Below are 24288 nucleotides of genomic sequence, written 5' to 3'. Positions count from 1 at the left end.
CTATATTACCCATGAGGCACTAGGCTACCCACAAGGCAGCAGTCAAGATGGATGCCTCTATAGATACGGTACCTAGTCCACATGTGCTCAATAAAAGTGTCTAGCAAAAGCTAGCTGTGTTCATAATAAGAATGTCTATTTATTAATGAACATAAGATGGTACCAGGATGGTGAAGATCTGCTGAAAATTGTGAAAAGCGACATGGAGAATTTGAAGCCACCAGAGCATTTGAAACTCACAGAAAAAATCGACTACAATTGGCAAACTTTTAAACAGCAATTCGAACTCTACATTGCAGCCATCGGATTCGGTACGAAGCCAGACGCAAGGAAGATAGCGTTGCTGCTTACGGTTGCAGGCCCACAGGCGATAGAGGTATTTAATACATTTGTATTTAATCCAGAGGAGAACAGAGAAAAATTAGAAGATGTGCTAAAAAAATTTGATGCACATTGCTCTCCCAAAAAGAATGAGACCTATGAAAGATGGTCTGTTCAAGGACACAGCAGCAAAATGAGACTTTTGATAGCTTTATAACTGATCTGAAACTGAAAGCACAGACATGTAATTTCTCTGAGCTGAAATCATCCATGATTCGTGACCAGATTGTGTTTGGTATTCATGATAAAAAAAGTCAGGGAACGTCTGTTGAGAGAAACCGAACTAAATTTGGAAAATGCAGTGAAAATATGCCAAGCCAGCGAGTTAGCTCGAAAGCACGCGAAGACTTTCAGTGAAATCAATAATGATGCGATTGTAATGAGTGATAATGCTGCTGTCGGTGCTGTGTCCTACAAGGGGAAGAAACGTGGGCAGAACAGAAATGAAAAGCAATCGGAGGATGACATTTTTAATTGTAAATGCTGTGGTTACAGACACCAGTTAAGACAATGCCCAGCGTTTGGAAAAATGTGCACAAAGTGTAATGGAAAGAATCACTTTGCAAAACAATGCTTTTCAAAAGTAAAAACTAAGAAAGGGCAACGAGTTAATGTAATTGAGGACACTGATTTAAGTGAGACATTTTTTGTACGAATGGTGTCATGTGGCGATATCAAAAAGGATACAGAAAATGTGCAGCCCTCAGAAATGGACAATGCTGAACATAAAGTTAATGCAGTAAAAGAGGACAAATGGAGGATCCCACTGCAGGTAAATGGAGCATTAGTTACCTTGAAACTAGACACTGGGGCAAAAGCAAACTTAATCAGTATGAGTGACATTAACAATATGAAAGAAAAGCCCAAAATACAGAAAAAGTCAGTACTACTGAAGGACTATAATGGACAGAAAATAGATAGCTTAGGTGTATGCAGACTCAAAGTGACAGTCAAAGACAAAGTGCATCATCTCATGTTTTCTGTTGTGGCTGAAAGACTTGATTCACTACTGGGTGACAAAGCTTGTGAGGACTTAGAACTAGTCAAGAGAGTCTACCGTATAAACTGTGCCATAAGCAGACCAGATGACTTGGTGGATTCTGTAGTGAATAATTTCCAGGATGTGTTCAAAGGATTTGGAGTTCTACCATTTACTTACAAGATCCAACTAAAGGAGAATGCTCAGCCAGTGGTACATGCTCCACGAAGAGTTCCAGCACCCCTGCATGACCGGCTCAAGAATGAACTGGACAGAATGACCACACTAGGAGTCATCAGGAAAGTCGAAGAGCCAACAGACTGGGTTAACTCCATGGTATGTGTAAAGAAAAAGAACAATGATCTAAGAATATGCATGGATCCAAAGGACTTAAATGCAAACATAAAACGTGAACACTACCAGATTCCCAAGCGAGAAGAAATCACCAGTGAAATGTCAGGTGCCAAATACTTTACAAAGCTCGAAGCCTCACAAGGATTTTGGCAACTAAAACTGGATGAAGAGAGCACCAAATACTGTACCTTCAACACACCATTTGGCAGGTATTGTTTCCTCAGAATGCCTTTCGGGATAATATCTGCATCTGAAATCTTTCATAGAGCGATGGAACACATAATTGAAGGTCTGGAAGGAGTTCGGGTCTATGTTGATGACATCATCATCTGGGGCTCCACACTGAAAGAACACAATGAGAGACTGACTAAAGTGCTACAGAGCATACGCCGGAATGGACTGAAGCTCAACAAAGCCAAGTGTCAGTTTGGTGTCCAGGAAGTCACTTTCCTAGGAGATAATCTATCTGGTAAAGGAATAGAGCCAGATATGGAAAAAGTAAACGCCATACTCAAAATGCCCCGACCCACTGACAAAAAAGGAGTGCTACGCATCATGGGGATGATAAACTTAATTGGAAAGTTCATTCCTAACTTGTCAGCTAAGACTGCCTGTCTGCGAGACCTGCTACATAAAACAAATGAGTTTGCATGGACAGAAAGACATGAACAAGAGTGGATGAACCTCAAAACAGTGCTGACAACCACACCTGTACTCACCTTCTTTGACCCAACAAAAAGAATCAATGTGTCAACGGATGCATCAAAAGATGGCCTAGGTGTGGTCTTGCTACAAGCAGAGGGTGAAGATTGGAAGCCTGTTGCCTCTGCCTCCAGGTCTATGACTGATACTGAGTGTTGATACGCCCAGATTGAAAAGGAATGTCTAGGCTTGGTAGTTGGACTAGAAAAGTTTCATGGCTACATATATGGACTTCCCACCTTCACAGTTGAGACAGACCACAGCCCTCTGGTTGCCATCATAAAAAAAAACCTGAATGAGATGTCTCCAAGGATTCAACGATTCATGATGAAGCTGCAAAGATATGACTTTGAACTGATCTACACACCAGGCAAATACATAGTGTTAGCAGATGCACTATCCCGAGCACCCACAATGAGTCATGTGAGCTCTACTGAAGAAGACGTGGATGTTCATGTGAGTATGGTCACTGCTGCGCTGCCCGTGTCAGGCACAAAATCAAAGCAAATAGCAGAAGAAACAGTAAAAGATACAGTATTACAAACAGTAATAGAGAACATTCATCATGGTTGGCCAAAAGGTTCCTGTCCAAAATATTTTCACAGAAGGTCAGAATTGAGTGTCGCAAGTGGACTATTACTAAAACAGAACAGAATAGTCATTCCACAGGCTCTACGTCAAGACATGCTCAAAAGGATTCATGAGGGACACCTCGGAATTGAAAAATGCAAAAGGAGGGCAAGAGACACTGTTTATTGGCCTGGCATAAATAAGGACATTGAGAACATGATAGGCAAATGTGAGACATGTCAGAAACACCAAAACAAGCAAACAAAGGAACCAATGATAGTAGCTGACATACCAACAGCACCATGGCAAAAGGTTGGTATGGACCTTTTTCATTTAAATGGTAAAGACTATCTAATAGTGATTGACTACTATTCTAACTATCCTGAGATGGCGCTGCTCTCAAGCACCACAGCAAGCAGTGTCATAATGCATGTTAAATCCATCTTCGCCAGACATGGAATTCCCAGGATTGCCGTTAGTGACAATGGTCCGTGCTTCAACTGTAAGGAGTGGCAACAGTTTGCAGCACATTATGACTTTCAGCACATCACATCCAGTCCTTTGTATGCTCAGTCAAATGGTAAGGCAGAGAAAGGTGTTCAAGTTCTCAAGCAGCTACTGAAGAAAGCGACAGAAAGCAAGTCTGATCCTTATCTCGCCCTGCTGAGCTACCGAGCCTCACCTTTAGACTGTGGTTCTTCACCTGCTGAACTACTAATGGGTCGCAAGTTGCGCACCACGCTGCCCTGCTGTGCAAAAGAACAGCAAAGTGAGGAACTGAGACAGAGACTTCAACTGTTAAAGCTGAAACAGAAATCATACTATGACAAGTCATCCAAAACTCTAAAACCTTTGACAAGGGATGATGTTGTCAGGATTGAGGATCCAGATGCATGGAACAGGAAAGCTACAGTTCTTGAGGAAGTAGGACCAAGGTCATACACTGTTAGAACTGAGGAAGGACAGATTCTCAGGAGGAACCGCCGTTCCCTCCTAAAAACACAAGAGACTATTCAAGACCAGATTGATGACAATGCCGCAACTGCATCTTGTCATTCACCACCAGAACAATCTCATGAAGACACATCAGACTTACTCGTGTTGAGAAGATCCACACGTGAAGTAAAAAAGCCTGATAGACTTAATCTTTGAGTACAATGTAAAGCTTTGAAAATGTGTTGACTGTTTTGAAAATGTTTATGTTTATAGAGCACTAACAAAAGTGTTACTGATATTATCTTTATTGTTTTCTTGAAAGTTGATTGATATTGATTTTGTTAAACCTCAAAGAAAGGGGGATGTAATGATCAATAACATGTCATTCTATAGTGGACACTAGGTGGAGCCGTAGAGCTGTGTAGAGCTGTATATAAGACTACACTACCCAGCTGTATGTATATTAAAACTACATTACCCATGAGGCACTAGGCTACCCACAAGGCAGCAGTCAAGATGGATGCCTCTATAGATACAGTACCTAGTCCACATGTGCTCAATAAAAGTGTCTAGCAAAAGCTAGCTGTGTTCATAATAAGAATGTCTATTTATTAATGAACATACGCCAGACTTCTGTGGCAGACATGTTCGAGGCCCAGCCTCCCCCACGAGGATGGCTTCTCTGGGACAAAGGCTATCCTTTGTGCACCTGGCTGATGACCCCGCTCCATGCGCCCAGCACCCCTGCTGAAGAGCAATACAATGAGAGCCATCAAGCAACCAGGAACATCATTGAGCACACAATCGGTGTGCTCAAGTAACGGTTCCGCTGTCTGGATCATTCCGGGGGAGCCCTACAGTACTCGCCTGAGCGAGTCTCCCATTTTGTTGTCGTGTGCTGCATGCTGCACAACCTGGCTATCCGCAGGACTCAGCCACTGCCAGCAGACATTGGAGGACCACCAGAGGAGGAGGAGAAGGAGGAGGAGGAGCAGGAGGAGGAGCACCAGGATGGGAGGGAGGCACAAAGTGCAAGGGCCGTCCGTCGGCGGCTTATTGCAACTCGGTTCTAGGACCCCTCTCAGGGAATGGCTTGTGCCAATGAAGGAAGATGAATGTAGCCGCTCCGCAAGCCCTCAGCCGATCAAGGCAACAAATGCTTCCAAAATCCAACATGGACAGTGCGATTAAAGAAAATTTTTTACTCTGATAACTCTGTGCCCTTCCCGCATGACAAACTATTTCTGAGAAACCCCCCCCAAAAAAAACACACCAGTCTCGGCCTTTATATAAAAAACAATTACACCAGTCTCGGCCTTTAGATAAAAATCAACACATATGGCCACACCTTCTACTTTTTCCCCTGCGAGGGTGATCCGTCTCACGTCCATGACTGGCCCCTACCCGCCCTGCAGCTCCTCCTCAATGGGACCCCAGTGGCTGCAGCAAGACTGGGGGAAGGCTGCTGAGGGTCAGTTGGTGAGACGGCAGATGCCCTTGGGGGTCGGCCTGGACCAGCTTTGGGCCTGGAAGGGCCGGCTGCTGACTGCTCCAGCTCTGCTTGGGCGGCAGCAGTCTGTCCGACGGGTGGTGGCAGCTGCAGTGGAGGAGTGACAGTGTTGGCTGCAGGAATGCTGCCAACCTGACAGAGCACAGGCACTCCCTGGTCGGCTGATTCACTGGCACTCGCACAGACCATCACTGCCGCATGCGCAGCAATCTGCTGAAACACAGACTGCTGGGCTGCTGCGGCGCGGCGAGTGCCCCGGCGATGCCTGGCCGACCCAGCGAGGGTGGCAGCAGTTAGTGCCCATGTGGCCCTGGTCTGTGTCTGGATGACACCAGCCAGTTAATGCACGGCATGAAGGAGCACTTGGCTGGAGGCCGCCTGTGCTGCTGTGAAGCCCTGCAGACTCCTGGCCTGTGCTGCACTGAATTCTTGCAGACTCCTGGCCTGTGCTGCCCCGAATTCCTGAACACTCCTTGCCAGTGACTCTATGGAGTCAGGCATCCTTGCCACTGCAGCCATGTGCTCAGTGTGCCTGCGCTCAGCCTGGGCGCCCATTTCCACAAGGAGCCGCACCTCCTCTGCGCTCACCGTAGCAGGACTCGAGGCCAGACTCTCCCTCCGGGGAGAAGGCCGCCGAGCTTCCCCACCCCTCCCGCGTTGCTGCAGCCCGCTGGTCCCTGGAGCTTCACTCTCCTCCGACCCTTCCGCCTGCTCCCCTCCAGGGAAGACGTGCCCCCCTCATGGCCATGGGCTGCCTCGGCTGAGGGTGTCCCTGAAGGGCCGGCTTCCTCCTCCTCCTCCTCTATGTCTGACTCTGAGACAGTGCCAGCTTGAGGGGCCGCCTCCTCACCTGGCGAGCCACCATCTGAAAGCAGGGAGGCACAAGAGTTGCTTTAGAGTGAGGACAGGGTGGCAGCGAGGGAGGCATGAGTGCTGCTATGCGCTGCATTGGTTCGATAGTGGCAAAGGATGCTGCTGTGAGGCGCAAGTGGAAAGAGAGAGGTCAAAAAGGTGATGACCTTACCATTGCTGCCCAGAACAGGGTCGGCATCTCCAGTGGCGACGGGGCCAATCAGCCGGCCTGCCATGATCTGCTCCACTCGCTGCTCTATGTTGCTGAGCTGTTTCAGGTCAGGACGGCCTCCCCCGGTCTGACGCTGCTGTCTCCGGTTATGCGCCAGCTTGCCCTGCAAGAGAAAGGACGGCCTCTAAGTACAGTGTGAAGCCCTCATCTTGCCTGCACAGCCTCCCATGGTGGAATAGCCCTGACAGTGTCAAGCCCTCATCTTGCCTGCACAGCCTCCCATGGTGGAATAGCCCTGACAGCGTCAAGCCCTCATCTTGCCTGCACAGCCTCCCATCATGGAATAGCCCTGACAGTGTATAAACTCCTGAATGTGCAAGTGCCTTTCATGACAGTCCCATAGCTGCTGGATGAGGGCTGGGCATTAGGGCTTTCAGGTCCCTTTGGCCATCAACTGAGGTGCACATGCAGGGATGAGGAGGATACTGGAAAGGGTACTCACCCTGACAACCCGAGTGAGGTCGTTGAATTTTTTCCGGCATTGGATGGGAGTCCTGGCAACCACGCTGTTGGAGGTGATGCTGTTTGCCACCTCCCTCCAGGCTTTCCGATAATCGGAGGGCAGCGGCCTCCTGGCACCCTCAGGGAAGAGGACATGGCGCCTGCGCTCCACTGCGCCAACCAGCAGCCTCAGGTCACCCTTGCCGAAGCGCTGCGCTCTCTCCCTGGCCTTCTCCATTCTCCTGGGCGTGGAGCAGTTGAAATAGCACTGGTCAGGCCTTCCTTCAGGGCTGCAGTGTGCAGGGCATGGCAGCCAAACAACTCCACCCTCCCCCTTTAAGTGCTGACCGGCGCCTGACTGTCTGCCTTCAATCAGCAACTCGCTGCACCTGCGCTGCGCCCGCCCTCGGTGGTAGCGCCCCAGCTCGCCGGCTTAGCGCATTATGATACTCGTGCATCGCCGGCTTTAGCGCAGCAGCAACCTCTTGGGGCGATGCAACTGAATATCGGCGAAGGTGGCGCTAAGTTGCACCGAGCGAAAAATTTAGCGAACGCCCGGCTGTAGCGCCCCAAACATGGCTATACTGAATTTCTAGGCCAATATGTTTTAGTGATGTTGATTTTAGGGATAAAAATTGGGTAGGGCACCAGGGAAAACCGCTGCTCTTCTTTGAAATAGTGCCATGGGATATTTTACGTCTACCTGAGGGGGCAGACGGGGCCTCAATTTAACGTCTCATCTGAAAGACAGCACCGCCGATAGTGCAGCACTCACCCAGTACTGCACTGGTAGTGTTCGGTAGTGAATAGAATGAGTCTTTGACAAGTGAACCTAGTCAAGTAGAACTAGGTACAACACTGATTCTTCTAATCCATTCCTACACTTATCTATAACTGAAGTTAAACTAATGGGCCTACAATTTCCTTGTTCTCTCTTACTGCCTTTTTAAAATAGGCACCACATGGGACTCTCTCCAGTCCATGAGAACAATCCCAGACCTCAGTGAGTTCTTACATATATGACCCAATGGCTGGCATAATGCAGCCCCCATTTCTTTTAGCCCCCTAGGATAAATACCATCAGGGCCAGCAGCCTAATCTGCTTTAAGAGCCCTAAATGTAGGCAGAAGATTGACTGGACCAGCCAAATAAAACACTGTGGCCTAGAAATTGGGTATAGCCCTGCTTGGGGCATTAGAATTGGCGCTGCGCAAATTTTATAGCCAGACGCAACTTATTGCCACCTCGCGCGATATTGGGTTGCAGCACCCCTAAAGGTGATTGAGGCGCAAAATCAGGCATTACACGGGACTCCTAAGGCGCTAACCTGGCGGCGCTACTCAATATCGGGGCGGGCGGGCGCAGCGCAGGTGCTGTCAATTACCGATGACCACGAGACTTTCAGGCGCCGGCCAGCTCGTAAAGGGATGGGTCAGTAAGGATCAGCAGCCACACTCTGCGCCTTGTAGGCCTCAAAATCGGAGCTGGCCATTCTGTGGCGTTACAAACTTTGAGAAGATGGAGAGGGTGAGGCAGAGAGCGGAGCACTTTACCAATGGGGCATTGGATGAATTGGTAGGCGCAGTGGAGCGCCGGCGAGATGTGCTGTACCCCGACAATGGCAGGAAGCCTAATCAGAAGGAATACCGAAGAGCTTGGAGGGAAGTTTCTCAAAAGGTCAACTCCAACAGTATGGTGACCAGGAGCCCTGTGCAGTGCAGGAAGAAATTCAATGACCTCACTCGGGTCATGAGGGTGAGTGGTGTTTCGGCAAACTTCTTCATCCCTCCATCTGCACCTGACTTTATGGCCAGAGGGTGCGCGATGCCCCATTGGCCATCTGTCAGCAAGCACCCATGGCCCTTTCTGGGAACACACATGCACATTAAACTCAGGGCATGATGTAAGGGCTATTCCACCATGGGGGGCATGAGATGACAACTCAGGGCATGATGTAAGGGCTATTCCACCATGGGGGGCATGAGATGACAACTCAGGGCATCATGTTTCATCACTTCCCGTCCTTTCTCCTGCAGGCCAAGCTGGCGAGGAACCGCAAGGAGCAGCGTCGCACTGGAGGAGGACGTCCTCAACTCCAGACTCTCACGGATCTCGAAGAGAGAGTCCACCAGATTGTTGGAGGCCGTATGATTGGTCCTGTCACCACTGGAGCTGCCGACCCCATTGTGCACAGCGATGGTAAGATCCTCACCTTTTTGAGCTGTCTCCTTCCACTTGTTCCCCCCACCAGCATGCTTTTTCACTCTGGACCCATGTCATAGCATTGCAGCAATCTTGCATCCCTTGCTGCCACCCTGTCCTTTCGCAAAAGCCACTCTTCAACCTCCCTGCTTTCAGATGCTGCATCACCAGCTCGGGAGCCGGGCCCTCAAGCTGCCAGTGCCACTGCCTCTGGAGGCGACGAGCAGGAAGAAGCCGGAACATCCGTGCCAGCCTCAGGGGAGCCAGCCCATCTAGAGACTGGGGATAGCAGTTCCCTGGAGGGGAGGGGGGTGGGTCTCTGATGAGGAACCAGTTGCAGGAACCAGCGGGCTGCAGCAACGCGAGGGGGGTAGGGAAGCTCGGGGGCCGTCTCCCCGGAGGGCGAGGCAGGCCACGATGACTGCTGCACAGAGTGCAGAGGAGGTTCTTAGCCTTTCAGAAATGAGCACCCAGGCTCGGCTCAGGCACACTGAGCTGATGGCTGCAGTGGGGAGGATGCCTGACTCCATCGGCACACTGGCAAAGAGTGTGCAGGACTTTGGGGCAGTAATGGAAAGGACTGTCCAGGGCTTCGGGGCAGCAATGGAAAGGACTGTCCAGGCCTTGTCCGAAGCAGTGGAAAGGACTGTCCAGGGCTTCTCCGAAGCACTGGCACCTGCCACGCAGGTGCTCAGTGCTGCCATGCAGTCACTTGCTGGCCTCCTGCACACGCAGATTGTGACCACGCGAACACTGACTGCTGCCACCCTAGCTGGATCAGGCAGGATTACCCGGGGCCCTTGCAGCACCACAGCAGGCCATCAATCTGTGGACCAGCCAATTGTGGCGCATGCTGCGGTGCTGCCCCGTCAGAGTGCCAGTGTGTCGGCCAACCACAGAGCAGGTGTCCGCTCTCAGGATGTAAGCATTCCTGATGCCACCGCTGGCACGTCTCCACTGTAGCTGCCACCACCTGCAGGACAGACTGCTTCCAACCATGCACAGCTGGAGCAGTCAGCATCCAGGCCCTCCAAGCCCAGAGGTCGTCCAGGCCGTCCCTCAGGGGCTTCTGCGCTTTCGGACACTCAGCAGGCGTCCCCCAGCCTTGACGCAGCCACTGGGGTCCAATTATGGAGGAGCTGCAGGGAGGGAAGGGGCCGATCTCGTAAGAAAGTAGATCTCCATCAAGGGGTAAAGAGTAGAGGGAGCTGTTGAGACGTCTCATTTGTAGAATTCAAGGCCGTCTACACCTGCTGTGAATGTTAGTCATGTTTTGGCTAGTGTCGCGGGTTTGCCAGACAGTTATGTGTTAGTTCGTTAGTTATGCTTTCTGTTGCCATTGCTTTGTCATGCTGGAAGGAAGCACTTTTTGGAAAATAAAGAAAATGTTTTATTTACACTGGAACTCTAGACTATTTACAAGCATGGTGGCCTTCATAGGCTTTGGGCGAACCGGAGGGCACTGTTCCAATTACACCCAGCATTCCGTCAGAGGGGCCTAGAACCGAGTCCTTATGAGCCTCTGACGGACGGCCCTTCCAGTTTCTGGACCCCTCCCGTCTTCCTCCTCCTCCTCCTCCTCCTCTTCCTCCTCCTCCTCCTCCTCCTCCTCCTCGTCCGCCTGCTCTGCTGGACCTTCAAGGTCGGCTGGCATTGGCTGGGTGCGTCAGATGGTCAGGTTGTGGAGCATGCAGCAGACCACGACAATGCGAGTACTGCAGGGCGCCCCCTGAATGGTCGAGACAACGGAACCGCTACTTGAGTACACCGATTGTGCACTCAACAATGTTCCTGGTCGCCTGATGGCTGGTGTTGTAATGCTCTTCTGCCGGGGTGCTGGGCAAACGGAGCGGGGTCATGAGCCATGGGCAGGGAGGATAGCCCTTGTCGCCAAGAAGCCAGCCTCGTGGGTGAGCCGGGGCCTCGAAAAGGTCAGCCACTGAGGTCTGGTGCAGGATGAACGCGTCGTGGCTGCTGCCAGGGAATTGGGCGTTGACCGCGATGATCATCTGCCGGTGGTCACAGACCAGCTGCACATTGAGGGAGTGGAACCCCTTGCGGTTGCGGAACTCTTCGGGATTCTGTAATGGCGCCCGCAAAGCCACGTGTGTGCAATCAATGGCGCCCTGCACCATGGGGAAGTCCGCTATAGCCGCGAAGCCCTGTGCGCGCTCCCCCTGCTTCTCCAGGGTCAAAGGGAAGGTGATTAATTCCCGCCTCCTTCTATATAGGGCAGCTGTAACTTGCCAGATGCAGCAATGCAGCGCAAATTGAGAAATATTTGAAATGTCCCCAGTTGCCTGAAACGAGCCGCTGGCAAAAAAGTTTAGGGCAACAGTGATTTTGATGGCCACCGACAGAGAGGTCCTGCACCATAACCGCGGCTGCAGATCTTCAGCAAGCAGGTGGCACAGCTCAGTCACCACATCCTTTCCAAATCGGAGCATTCATATACACTGCTCCTCCGACATGGCAATGTATGACACCTGCTGCCTGAAAACCCTGGCAGTGTACGGTCGCATTTGGCAACGTCCATTGCCCCTCCTGCTTCTGGCCATTCCCGGCCCTCTCTCCCTCCGCCTCTGTGCCCTTGCCATATGTTCAGCCAGCAGGACGTTCCCCTCCAAAGCAGCTCCCATTATAATGTGAAAGAAGTAAGACGCAGTAATATCTCGCCAGCAAACTGTTGTGGACAGGGCTGAAGGTCCAAAGGCACCGCTGGCTCAATGAAAAGTACGCTCTCCCACTGAAGGGCAGCAACTCTCTCCAACAACCAGCAAGATGCCCACCCAAAATGGCTGCCACTTTTATACTAGTGCAGTCCCCTTTAAATAGCGCCCCCCTAGCCCGAGAAGGACTTGGGAACGTTCCAGCAAGCTGTAACTATTAGCGCCAGGCGGAACGGAGGTGGGCGCCACTCAATTTCCTGTCCGGGGCGCCAAAAAGGCGTTGCACACTGAAATGACGTCATGATCTGCCTGCGCCCGCGAGCGGGCGCTAAAACCCACTCAATATAGCAAGAGGCGCTGGGTTCACTGCGCACGGGCGAAAATTGGCTAACGCCCCACTTCTCGGCCTCTTTAGGCGCTAATCGCTGGCGCAACCAACCGAATTTCTCCCCCCTGTGGTACAAGAGCAGGGCAGAGGCTGGGTAATCTGTGATGAGTGGCTGACTTCCTGACCCTCAGAACTCCACCATTTACCAGGCTCAAGTCAGGAGTGTGATGGGATACACACCACTCACCTGGATGGGTGCGGTCACAAATATAATCAAGAAGCTCAATGTCTTCCCTGACAGAGCAGTTCACTTGGTTGGCACCCCTGCCACTGGACTCAATATCCATCCCCTAGTACAGTAGCACACTGTAGCAGCAGTGTGAATGATCTGTAGCATACACTACAGCAACTCACCAAGGTTGCTGTGACAGCACCTCCTTCCCCTGTGACCTCTACTACCAAGGAGGACGAGAACAGTGATATTATGGGAACATCCTGCTTGACTTAAATATATATTGCCATTCCTTTATCATTATCGAGTCAAAATCCTGGATTCCCTACCTAACAACAGTATGGGTGTACCATCATAACAAGGGCTATAGTGGTTTAAGGAGAAGACCCACCAGCAGCTTCTCAGGGCAACTAGGGCAGTTTTAGCATCACATCTCTGTGACAACACTGGTGACACCACGTCATCTTAAGTAGTGAAGATTAATGCAAATTATCCATTTAAAACTCAGCCAAATCTTCGGACTCCACCCAAATCTGCCCTGCAGAATCCCTTAATCACCCTATACAGTTCTTGACGGCTTCCTGACTTCTAACATAAAGAAAGGCCTTACTATCACTGCCAACCTAATTTGTTGCCCTCAATTGAATTCAAAAGCTTATCCATATTCTTTTGAGAGTCGCTTACCTTGTACCTGAAAAAATGTTTCCGCTTTAGTTTTATTTGTCTTTGGACATCAGCATTTAGCATGTGCCCTTCTTTTGACCCAAGGGGCACACATGGATTCTTTATGCATAAGAATGGTTTAAAAATTACACCAATTTTTCATCTGTGTTGCAAGTATCCTCACCTAGTAGGATTCACCAATCAACCTGCTATATTCTTATTCTTACCCCAGAGATAAGTTTAACAAGTTAGCAAGTTAACGCTTCCAGTGCAGAGCCTTGCTTGATGGGATGAAGGGATTATTACTAGTCCTAGCCCCTTTAGGGCTACCCCAGATCAGGCGTATTCCCCAGACGTTCACTTTCAACTAAAGTTTGAGGTAGCCGAATCCTAAAGACGCTTAATTGGGTCTAAAAGTCCAGACTATCTCTCCCTAAAGGAAAGGAACAACCTGAAGATGTTACCATCCTCCAAATAGCACTTTTAATAAGTTTAGCTAGACTGTAACATTCCGGATATTATGAGGGTCCAGAAAATTCCCCCAGAATTCTGCAACACCTCACCAAAGAGTGTACAGAGATTGAGTTTGCGAGTTTGACACAGAAGTACTATGTCAGACAATTCTAAAAATATATAGGAGGAAAAATTCAGGATCACCCCGTTTGGGGCGCCATTATCAGCCATGCAGGAAGTTTAGTGCCTGGTGCTAATTATCGCCTCCGACGGCAAAATTGGCTTTTATCGCCCCTGGAGGTGATTGGAGCACTAAATCAGGCACTTCACACGTGTCTTAAGGCGCAAAGGCCGAGGAGTGAGGCTCTACCTCAGAGCGCTGGCGAAGCTCAGGTGATGTCAGTCAGCAATGGAACACAGACACAATGGCGCCGGCCAGTTCTTAAAGGGGAGGGTTGATCTTACTCTCCATCCACATCCTACTCATTGCAGCCTTGAACCTCGGCCTGGAGAGACCTGTACATCAAATCTGCTGGAAAGAACAATGGAGTGACCCAGGGAAAGAGCTCAGAGTACAGCCCTCACAGTCTCTTCTAAATCGATACAGGGAAGGGCAAATCAAAATGAACCTGCAAAGTGCTGCTCAGTACCCAAAGCTGCTTCACACAGCATTAAATCTCTCCAGAAGTCTCTCTCTCTTTCTCTCAGAATGCGTGGTGCAAAAATGTCACCAAGAAAAAAAGGCAGGAAGCGGTCGCCTTTAAATAGCACTCCCCCAGTCCCTTCCTGACTGCAAAATGCTCCCCTCAACCTGTCGTTGCTAGCGGCAGGCGGTAAGGCAGGGGGCGCCACTCAATATCTGGTCTGGGGTGCTACTGGGGCATTGCGCACTCGATTGAAGTCACGATTTGCTGGCGCAGGAGATCGTGGCAGTAGTATTTAGTGCTGCCGCAAAATGTCTAGTTAATTTTGTGAGCGGCGCAAACATCGCCGCGCCGGACGCTAGTTGCTTTGCGCCCCATTAGCGCCCTCTTAAGGCGCTAATGGGAGGTGCAAACCAACTGAATTTTTCCCCCATAGATTTATTAAAGAACTGAAATTTAATTACAGTAGGTGCTTCAATCGCAGCATTAACAGTTCCAAATACAAAAAGCTTACAATTCTATTATCGGAGATCCTTATTCTCAAAACTTAACTTCTCTAGTTTTACAGTTCTCAGTTATTCCAGGATATCCACCAAAATCAAATACAATACCTTGATCCCCGTGATTGAAATAGTTGAAGACTTACAGAGCTTGCCTCTGAAGCCTGAGAATCGCTTTGCCCCTTTACAGCGAATCTATCTTCCCATTTGAAAGTTCAATTTTTATACCTTTTTGCAGTGGTATTTCCTTTGAAGTTTACTGTTGAAGTAAGCTAATTATCTCCCCTGCTATTTTTATAGTTAGATCAGCTTGTAGCATTAAGAATTATGGGCTAGATTTTCAGTATAGGCAGTTTTGGGGCGCTAACCTTAGCGCCCGCCCGAAGTTAGCGCCCGCCCCAAAGTAGCGCCCCGTTGCCGGGAATTCAGTGGCTTCGCCCTAAGAGGTTGGTGGAGCGCTAAAAGAGGCGTTCCACTACTCTCTTTAGGCGCTAAGCCGGCGGTCCAGAGGGATAGCGCCCAGGCGGGGCGCAGCACGGGTGCGGTCATTTTTGCACTGACAGCAGACCCCGTGGTGCCGACCAGCTCTTAAAGGGGGAAGGGACGAATTGGTCTGCTGCCACGCCCTGCACACTGCAGCCTTGCAAAGAGGCCTCAACACTACTGCTCAGCCCCAGGGAGTCATGGCAACGCCAGAGAAGGCCCGTCAGCGTGCCCTGCGCTTCTCAGAGGGTGATCTGGACATCATGCTCACAGCTCTGGAGGTGAGGCGCAAGATCTTGTTTCCAGACAGTGGGAGGAATCCAACCCACCACGACTACACCAAAGCCTGGAAGCAGATCGCCCAGAGGGTGACGTTCACCGGCGAGGCCCCCAGGACCCACACACAATGCCGTAAGAAGTACAACGATCTGACCAGGATTGTGAGGGTGAGTAGCCTTTCCAGTCTCCTCCTCATTCTTGCATGTACACCTGACATGATGGGCAAAGGGACCTGAAAGTCCTTTTGGCCAGCCCTCAGCCAGCAGCATTGGGACAGTCATGAGCATCAAATGGCCATTCGGCACTCTACACTTTGGCCAAGCTATTCCACCATGGGAGGCAGTGCACACTACATCAGGGCTTCACTCTGTCCAAGCTATTCCACCATGGGAGGCAGTGCACACTACATCAGGGCTTCACTCTGTTAAAGCTATTCCACCATGGGAGGCAGTGCACACTACATCAGGGCTTCACTGCGCACTTACAGCCCGTCCTTTCTCTTGCAGGCTAAAGTAGCGTTTAATCGCCAGGCCCGTGCCAGGGGTGGCCGCGCCAAGCTGCAGAAGCTCACTCGGCTGGAGGAGCGCGTGTGTGTGCTCATGGGAGCACGTGTGATTGTCCCCACAGCGTGCGGTGTATCCGACCCTCCACTGCCCGGCAATGGTAAGGACCTCGCCTTTTGGCCCTCTCGCGTCGCACTGGCCCATCCGAGCTACCTCCTTTGCCACTGTCCCACCAATGCGCTGAATCCCACCAGTCCTAACTCCCTCGCTGACGCCGTCTCCTCACTCTGAAGCTACTCTTGTGCATTCCTGCTTTCAGCTGGTGACGACCAGGACCCTGAGGCTGCCAGTGACAGCACCTCCAACCAGGAGGAGGAGGAGGAGCAAGCCGGACCTTCGGGGGAACAGTCACGTCCCGCAGGAGAGGAGGAAATGCTCGACACCTCCTCACTGGACGAGTGCCTGGAGGAACTGTCGCAGGGCAATGCAGCTTCTAGGACCAGTGGCGTCCAGCCACCCAGCAGCCGTGCGCGTGGCCCGCGGCCTTCCCCCCAAAGGGGGGAAGGATCAGAGGGGAGTGCTGCTGCTCGGCACACTCGCCGTCACCAACGCGGCAAGGGTCCCCTAGTTCGGCCCCCTCCTCCCCAGCGGGAGAGTCGCGACTCCAGTCCGGACACCTTCACTTCGGAGGAGGTGCGGAAGCTCGATCAGATGGCCGACGACTCGGACCGGCGCCACACGGAGCTCATGAGCGTGGTGGGGCGCATGCCTGAGGCCATCGAGTCGCTGGCGACCAGTGTGCGCGAGTTCGGGGCAGCAACTGCCGCGACTGGCCGCATGCTAACTGATGCCGTCAAGACCCTGGCGGATGTGATGCACGCGCACACCAGGACCACAGGGCCACTCACTGCTGCCACACGCGCTGTCTCAGGCAGGCATCGCCAGGGCAGGCGCCGCGCTGGACCATCCCAGCAAGCCGGCCGTCGGCTGATTGCTGCGGATCCTGCAGTGTGGGCCCGGCCGAGTGCCACCGCGCCACAGCACCAGCCAGCGCATCCCAGACGCCAGCTGGCCCACATTGCACCATCCGTCGCCGCCATTCCCCCTCTGGGGCGTCAAGGGCAAGCGGCTGCAGCTGATGGTGGCCAGGCTCAGGCGCGCCACTCAGGAGACGGCCCCTCGAGGCCCAAACGCCGTGTAGGCCGCCCCCCAGCGGCATCTGGCGGAAGGGCATCTGAGCCTCAGGCGCCTTCCCCCAGCCTCGCAGCAGCCACTGGGCAGAGCTTGCGAAGGAGCAGCAGGCAGGGCAGGGGAGGCAAAATGCTGGCCAAGGTCTCGCCCTCGCGGGCCACTCAGTAGAGGGTGTGGCCAGCTTTCCTTTAATATGGCGGTGGCCATCTTTATTTTGCCCATGGTTGTGCTTTTGGAGGGCTTTTTTTTTGCGTTAGGCCGACGTTGAGGCCCGGTTTCAATAAAGGTGGAGTGGCTCCTCCCCAGTTTGTGGGAGTGAGTCGTTTGTTGGGCTTTTTGTGGGGCCCGTTTATTGTTTTTGGGGATTCATGTGGGAAGGGCTTTTCATTTTTGTTTAATAAAAAATTATCTTTATTCATGCAGTCTCCATGGTTGTTCTTCTTAGTGTTTGTTGGCTTCGCCGGCTGAGGGCATGCGGAGCGGCTGCATTCATCTTCCCTCATGGCCCCTGGCCATTCCCTGACAAGGGGCTTAGAAGTACCGTGTAATAAGGTGGCGTCGTGCGGCCCTTGGCCCTGGTCGCTCCCTCCTGGGAATGTACTCCTGCTCCTCCTCCTCCTCCTCCTCCTCCTCCTCATGCTCCTCCTGCTCCTCCTCCTGAGGTGCTGGTCCAACGTCAGGTGGCAGTGCCTGAGTCCTGCGGATAGCCAGGTTGTGTAGCATGCAGCAAACCACCACAAATTGGGAGACCCGGTCCGGCGAATACTGGAGAGCTCCTCCGGAGCGATCAAGGCAGCGGAACCGCTGCTTGAGGACCCCAATAGTTAGCTCGATGATGTTGCGGGTGGTTTGATGGCTCTCGTTGTAGGCCTCTTCAGCAGCGGTCCTGGGCGCGCGGAGCGGGGTCATGAGCCAGGTGCACAAAGGATAGCCTTTGTCCCCGAGTAGCCATCCTCTTGGGGGAGGCTGTGCCTGGAACATGTCATGCACAGTACTCTGCCGCAGGATAAAGGCATCGTGGCTGCTGCCTGGGAAGCTGGCATTGACTGCCATGATGCGCTGCTTGTGGTCACAGACCAGCTGCACATTCAGAGAATGGTAGCCCTTCCTGTTGCGATACTGCTCGCCATGCTCCAGAGGGGCCCGCAAAGCCACATGCGTACAGTCAATGGCGCCCTGCACCAAGGGGAATTCCCCGAGTCTGGAAAATCCCAATGCGCGCTGATGCTGGCTCTCCAGGGCCATGGGGAAGGAGATGAATTGGCTTCTCCTTCTGAACAGTGCTTCGGTCACCTGGCGGATGCAGCGATGCGCGCCGTACTGGGAGATGTTTGCTATGTCCCCAGCAGCGTATTGGAAGGAGCCGGTGGCATAGAAGTTCAATGCCACTGTCACCTTCACTTCCACCGACAGAGACGTCCTGCACCTGAGCTTTGGCCGCAGATCTCGGCGAAGCAGGTGGCAGATCTCTGCAATCACCCCCTTCCGGAATCGGAGCCTTTTAACACATCGCGCGGCACTCATGTTTAGGTAGGAGCGCTGCTGGCGGTATAGCCTGACTGGGTAAGGCCTACGTGGCCGATGCCTGTAGCCCCCTCTGCCTCTAGCCAGGGCTGCCCCTCTGACAATACGTCTGCGAGCCCTACGGACATGGAGCTGCAGCTCCGCGTTGGCACCCCATGCAACCCCCATCAAATCCTGGCAAACACTCTAATTTCCAAATGGACACTTGCAGCGCTGTTGCCTGAGTCCAAAAATACCTGGCTCTTGCTGCTTGAAACCAGTTAGCTATCCTCCTTGTTGTGTCTCCAGAAATGCGTTGCACAAGACTGTTTTCTGAAATAATGGATGGCCTTTATACTGGAGAGGACGTTCCCTTTAATTAGCGCCCCCCGGGGCCCGCGCTGGTTGTGTTGCGTTCCTTTTTCCAAACGCTCCGGCCGCCCGCCGCACAATGGGGCGGTCCGACTGAAGTTTGCAATCGGGGCGGCCAAAGGGCGTTGCATGAGGATGTGACGTCATTTTCTGCGCGCGCATCCGGGCGGGCGCTAAACTTTGCGCCGGCGCTAACGGGCAACTTAATTTGGGGCGGGGCGCAAACTGCGCTGCGCCCGGGCGCTACACGCATAGCGCCCGGAAATCACTTCTCTTAAGGTGCTAACTGCTGGCGCAAGCAACTGAAAATCTAGCCCTATGTCTCTACCCTTAGGTGTTCATAAAAAATGGTGTGGAGCAGGTGCACCTATTTGATGTCATTCTTATCAAAGTCTTCTGTTTGTGTCTTTTTAGATGTGTAAATTAAAAACACCTCAAACAGGTGCACCATTGTCTTCTTAGTTACCTCAGCTGGTTTGATTTTCTGTGACTCTTTCCAAAGTTTTGGTGTACTAAAAACAGGATGTACCATTATGTTCTTTCCAAGGCTTTGTAGGGGGTGGTGTGTGCCCAGTCAGCTCTGCCCCTGGCTACCTCTGAGCGGTTCGAATCGCTCCCACATCCCTGGGTTCTAGGCACCGGACTTAGGTACAGGCGGCGATACAGAATTAGAGTAGACAACTGGTTTGGTACAAGAAAACCGTAATTTTATTAAAGGCAAAACAATGTAACAACACTGGAAATTACTAAGATAATTACAGACATATAAAAGTACACTTAGTTTGGAATGGGGAACACACGGCACAATGAGGGAACAATCACATTAATAATCCCCCTACCCTTGTCCCACCCCCAATACCTAACTAGATTGAGCTAAGAGGGGCCAGGGATTTATGCTGACCAATGGGGTTTCCTTGACAGTTCGAAATCTGTTGATTAAGTTGGTTGCGGTTTTGGGGTTCGCTCTTTGTGTCCTTTGGGGCCTGCCGTCCCCACGTGGTCTCAGTCTTGGGAACTGCGAAGGTTCCTCAGTTGGGTTGAGTCCACTGATGCGGTAAGGGCGTGGTTATGGATTTGTCCGGTAAGTCCCCTTTTCTTTTGGTAGAAATAGGGACAGTAAAGTCTTTTGTTGGATACCTTAGGTTGTAGAGTGGAAACCTCGGGTTTTGTTCTTCTTGCGGTGGTTTGGTCATCGAGTTTTGTTGCGGCTGGGCTCGGTTGGTGGCCTTCGGTGTCGGCTTGGTCGTGTAAGGCTGCGGTTGCGGCCTAGTTGTCCTCGGTTGTGTCTGCCCTGCTGTTCTGCTACCTTGATCTTGCTGTTTGGCTCTATTCCTTATCATGTCCGATGGCTGGCTCTCATCTGCCGCGTGTTTGGCCCCCGGTGTTATGGTGGGCGTCCTCGGTGTCAGCGCGGGATGAGAAGAGAAGAAGGGAGAGCTTGGCTACTGATGGGCCTACAATTATACCGGTTCTTCACCCCTTATCTGCGTGCCAAATCAGGTCGAGTTCTTTGTTTAATTTTGGCGGGCTTGTCAAAAGTGTTTACAGTCATTCACCTTAACGGCTTTTGGGGCAGTTGTCTCCTTGCTTAATGGCTTCAATATCCTGGCTGTTTGTCATTTATGAAGTTTAATCATCTTTTCCTGGCTTGGTAGCTACTTTGAGCTGTTACCGATTATTTATGCAGAAAGTTAATGGCCTCAAGATTAGATCTATCCTGAGTCAATCTGTTTCAAGATGAAGAATGCATATTCTGTGTTTATCTAGCTGTCTGGCTTTTGAAATGACAAAGTCTTTCACAGGCCCATGCATGCCAGGTTTCTCTTCAAAGCTTTGAATAGGCCTGCTTTTGCAGGGCCTTGCTTTTTAAAATCTTTTGGGGAATGTGGGAATTTTGAGAACCCTACAGCTTCAGACTATCAGGAACCTCCAACCTCCTGCTTCAATAAGGCTATTGATTCAATGTCAACAGCTTATCTTATCTCAATAGCCTGTGTCCTGTTTACAGCTTCTCCATTGTTAGGTTTTTAGATTTTCAAGCCCAGTTTGTCATGTTTTAATAAAGTCAGAATTCTTTTATAGAATGGTGTATTTTTCGGAATAGGTATATTGCTTAGTCCTTCACAGGGAGAGCAGATCAGATAATCAGGCACTGAGATTAATTCCCAAATTTTCAGTCTTTAAAATTAGTAACAGACGAATTGGGAATGCCATGAATCAGAGTTGCTGATGCGATGCCTGATTGTTCAATTTGCCCTCCCACTGAGTAAGGCTTTGTGCTAGGAAGGCTAACTCGTAGAATTGATCCTTATCTTTCAAACAACATTTGCTATGAAAGGAATATTCCAAAAATCTGGATCAAATTATTACTTTTACTTGCAGAGGTACAAATTTATTTGCCAGCTATGGTTAACACACTTTGGTTAACCTGCATTTGTTGCAGGAAGTAAGGTCTGCGCCTGTTCCAGATTTTTTGAATATTCGTTCCAGGGATGTGGGTTTCGGTGGCAAGGCCAGCATTTATTGCCCATCCCTAATTGCCCTTGAGAAGGTGGTGCTGAGCCGCCTTCTTGAACCACAGCTGTCCGAAACAAAAAAACAGTCCAGATACAAAAACTTCCCGTTCGTAGTTCAGCACATGAATTTCAGCCCCATAAATGAGTAGTGAGCACATCCAATGTAAGTATATTGTTCTTAGACAGCTATAACTTCAGATTCAAATGATTTTTATGTTCCATCAATACAGCTTCCACTGCTTATCTCATAAATGAGATTTTTTTACCAATGGAAAACATTCTTCTGGTTGTTGATGTCTTAATGCCTACCAATGCATAGTGAAACAAATAAAGTCATGGAAGTAGCTTTATGACAGGGACATGTATTCTGGCATACTGGGCATAATATCTCATTAAAGATATCAAGAATATGACCCTAAACAGTAAAATAACCTTAATTCAAGTAAATTATTGTTTAGTGGATATAAAAATGTACTGCATACTGCAGGTATGCAGTTAATTCAATTAACCCAAATCATTATGATCACTCCAGCTATGCTTCAACTTTGGAATCAATTTTGTCTGTAAATTTGTAACTGTTTACCTATTTTCATCACTAACCTATCCTGTAATTGGCAGGACACCACAAAACTTTATTCTAAATTTAAACTTTTGGGCTGCACAGAGTGAACCTCAATGGAGTGCTTTTGGGCAGAGTGCTAAATTGGGAATTTGGAGAGAGTGGGAATTCAGAGCTGAGGGGGAAAGCCCATAGCCCAGTGGGAGTACGAGCGTCAGGGAGCGAGGTAAGTGACTTCAGCACAAGGGTAGGAACTGAAGAGAAAAAAGATTGGTGAGTAACTGGTGATTGTTCTTTGTTAAGTCTTGAGTTTATTTCTGTTAAGTTAGTTAATAACCTATTAAATAGAGGCATGACTGGGCACCTCAGTCCTGTGGAATGCACATTTTGTGCCATGTGGGAACTCCAGGACACTTCACGTGTCCTGGACAACCACATCTGCAGGAAATGTCGTCAGCTGGAGGAGCTCGAGCTCCAGGATTCGGAGCTTGAGCAGCAGCTGGTGTCACTGCAGTGCATCTGTGAGGCTGAGAGCTACATGGATTGCATGTTTCAGGAGGTCGTCAGTGTATCGATTTGTATGTGGGTTCAATGACGGCACATTCATGAAAGAGATGTCTTTTTATCTAAAGTATGTTCAACTCAGTTAACAGCATTACAGGAGACACCATCTTAGAGATCCATCTAAAATGAAAGAAAAACTAAACTGCTTGTCTCTCACATGCCCTCTGATGGTCAGGCATAAGTAATAAATCAGGCAAACATGCTGGTAAGGCATCATAATCAAACAGGCAAATACCATCACTATTTGCTGATATCATTACATCTCCCTTTCTTAAAACAAAAGTATTTTACTTTTAACTAACAACATGTTTTCTTTGTATTAATCTGCATTTTAACTGTAACACTTAATGAACTTACATTATCATTATCATTATCAAGGTTTTTTAACCTTGCTTTGTGTGTTCACATGAAATATGTAAATACACTAGAACTTGAAGAAAGAATAAGATAACATTACTTCCTTCTATAACAATAGTCCTTAAATTTGCTCAATGAGTCTCTCAGGAGGCTTCACGTGTCTTGAGGATTTTCTGATTGATTGTCCTTGAATCTGAGTTGTTGCCTCCGATGATGATTTCTCAGCTGTGTGATTAGGTTGTTCAACAGTATCAGTCTTTTGACCTGCTGTGTGATCAGGTTGTTCAACAGTATCAGTCTTTTGACCTGCTGTGGCTGGTCCCATGAGAAGATCCCGACGATTTCTTCTCAGAACAGCACTCTCATCTGTCTGAATGGTGTATGATCTTGGTTGTACTTTAGTCAGGACAGTTCCCTTCTGAGTCCATATGTTTGTTTTGTCTTTGAACCTTACTTGGTCACCAGTGTGGAGTTCAGGTAGGTTTTGTGTTCCTCTATCATAGTAGTACTTTTGCTTTTCTTTCTGTTGTTCTTTGAACTTCCTCACTTTCTCCCCCTCTTTTGTTTTCAGGAGGTTCTCCGGGATGGGTAGGTTTGACCTTAGCCGATGTCCCATAAGGAGTTGGGCTGGTGACATACCACACTTGAGCGGCGTTGTGCGGTATACAAGCATGCTTTGGTAGAAGTCAGTTCCACTGTCTTTTGCCTTGTACATCAGTCTTTTCACTGTCTGGACCGATTTTTCCACCAGTCCATTGGACTGTGGAAAGTGAGGACTTGACGTTGTGTGGACAAAGTCCCACTCTTTGGCAAAGTGTCGGAAACTTGCATTGTAAAACTGGGGTCCGTTGTCTGTGAAGACCTCGCTTGCCACGCCATGTCTGGAGAATATGGCTTTCATACATCTTATCACAGCATCTGCAGTGGTGGTGTACAGTCTACAAACCTCTGGATACAGGGAGTAATAGTCTGTGACTACAAGATAGTCCTTCCCTTGACATACGAATAGGTCAGCGCCTACCTTCTGGTAAGGTCTGTCTGGCGCTGGGCGTGGCTTTAGTGGTTCTACCGGATTGCTTGCTCGATATTTCAGGCATATTGTGCAGTTTGACACCTCATTTGTCACATCTTGGTTGATTCGTGGCCAGTATATCACCTCTCGTGCTCTTTTCTTACACTTTTCGATTCCCAGATGTCCTCCATGGATCCTTTTTAGCATCTCTTTTCTCAGACTCTTTGGGATAACTATTTTACTTCCTTTGTAGATGATGTCTTCGACCACTGATAGTTCCGCCCTGCAGTTCCAGTACTCT

Source organism: Somniosus microcephalus, chromosome 2 (genome assembly GCF_052327205.1).
Source record: "Somniosus microcephalus isolate GS21.2 chromosome 2, FLI_Smic_1.0, whole genome shotgun sequence".
In the NCBI taxonomy this organism is placed as follows: Eukaryota; Metazoa; Chordata; class Chondrichthyes; order Squaliformes; family Somniosidae; genus Somniosus; species Somniosus microcephalus.
Note: the sequence above shows the minus strand (reverse complement) of the source record.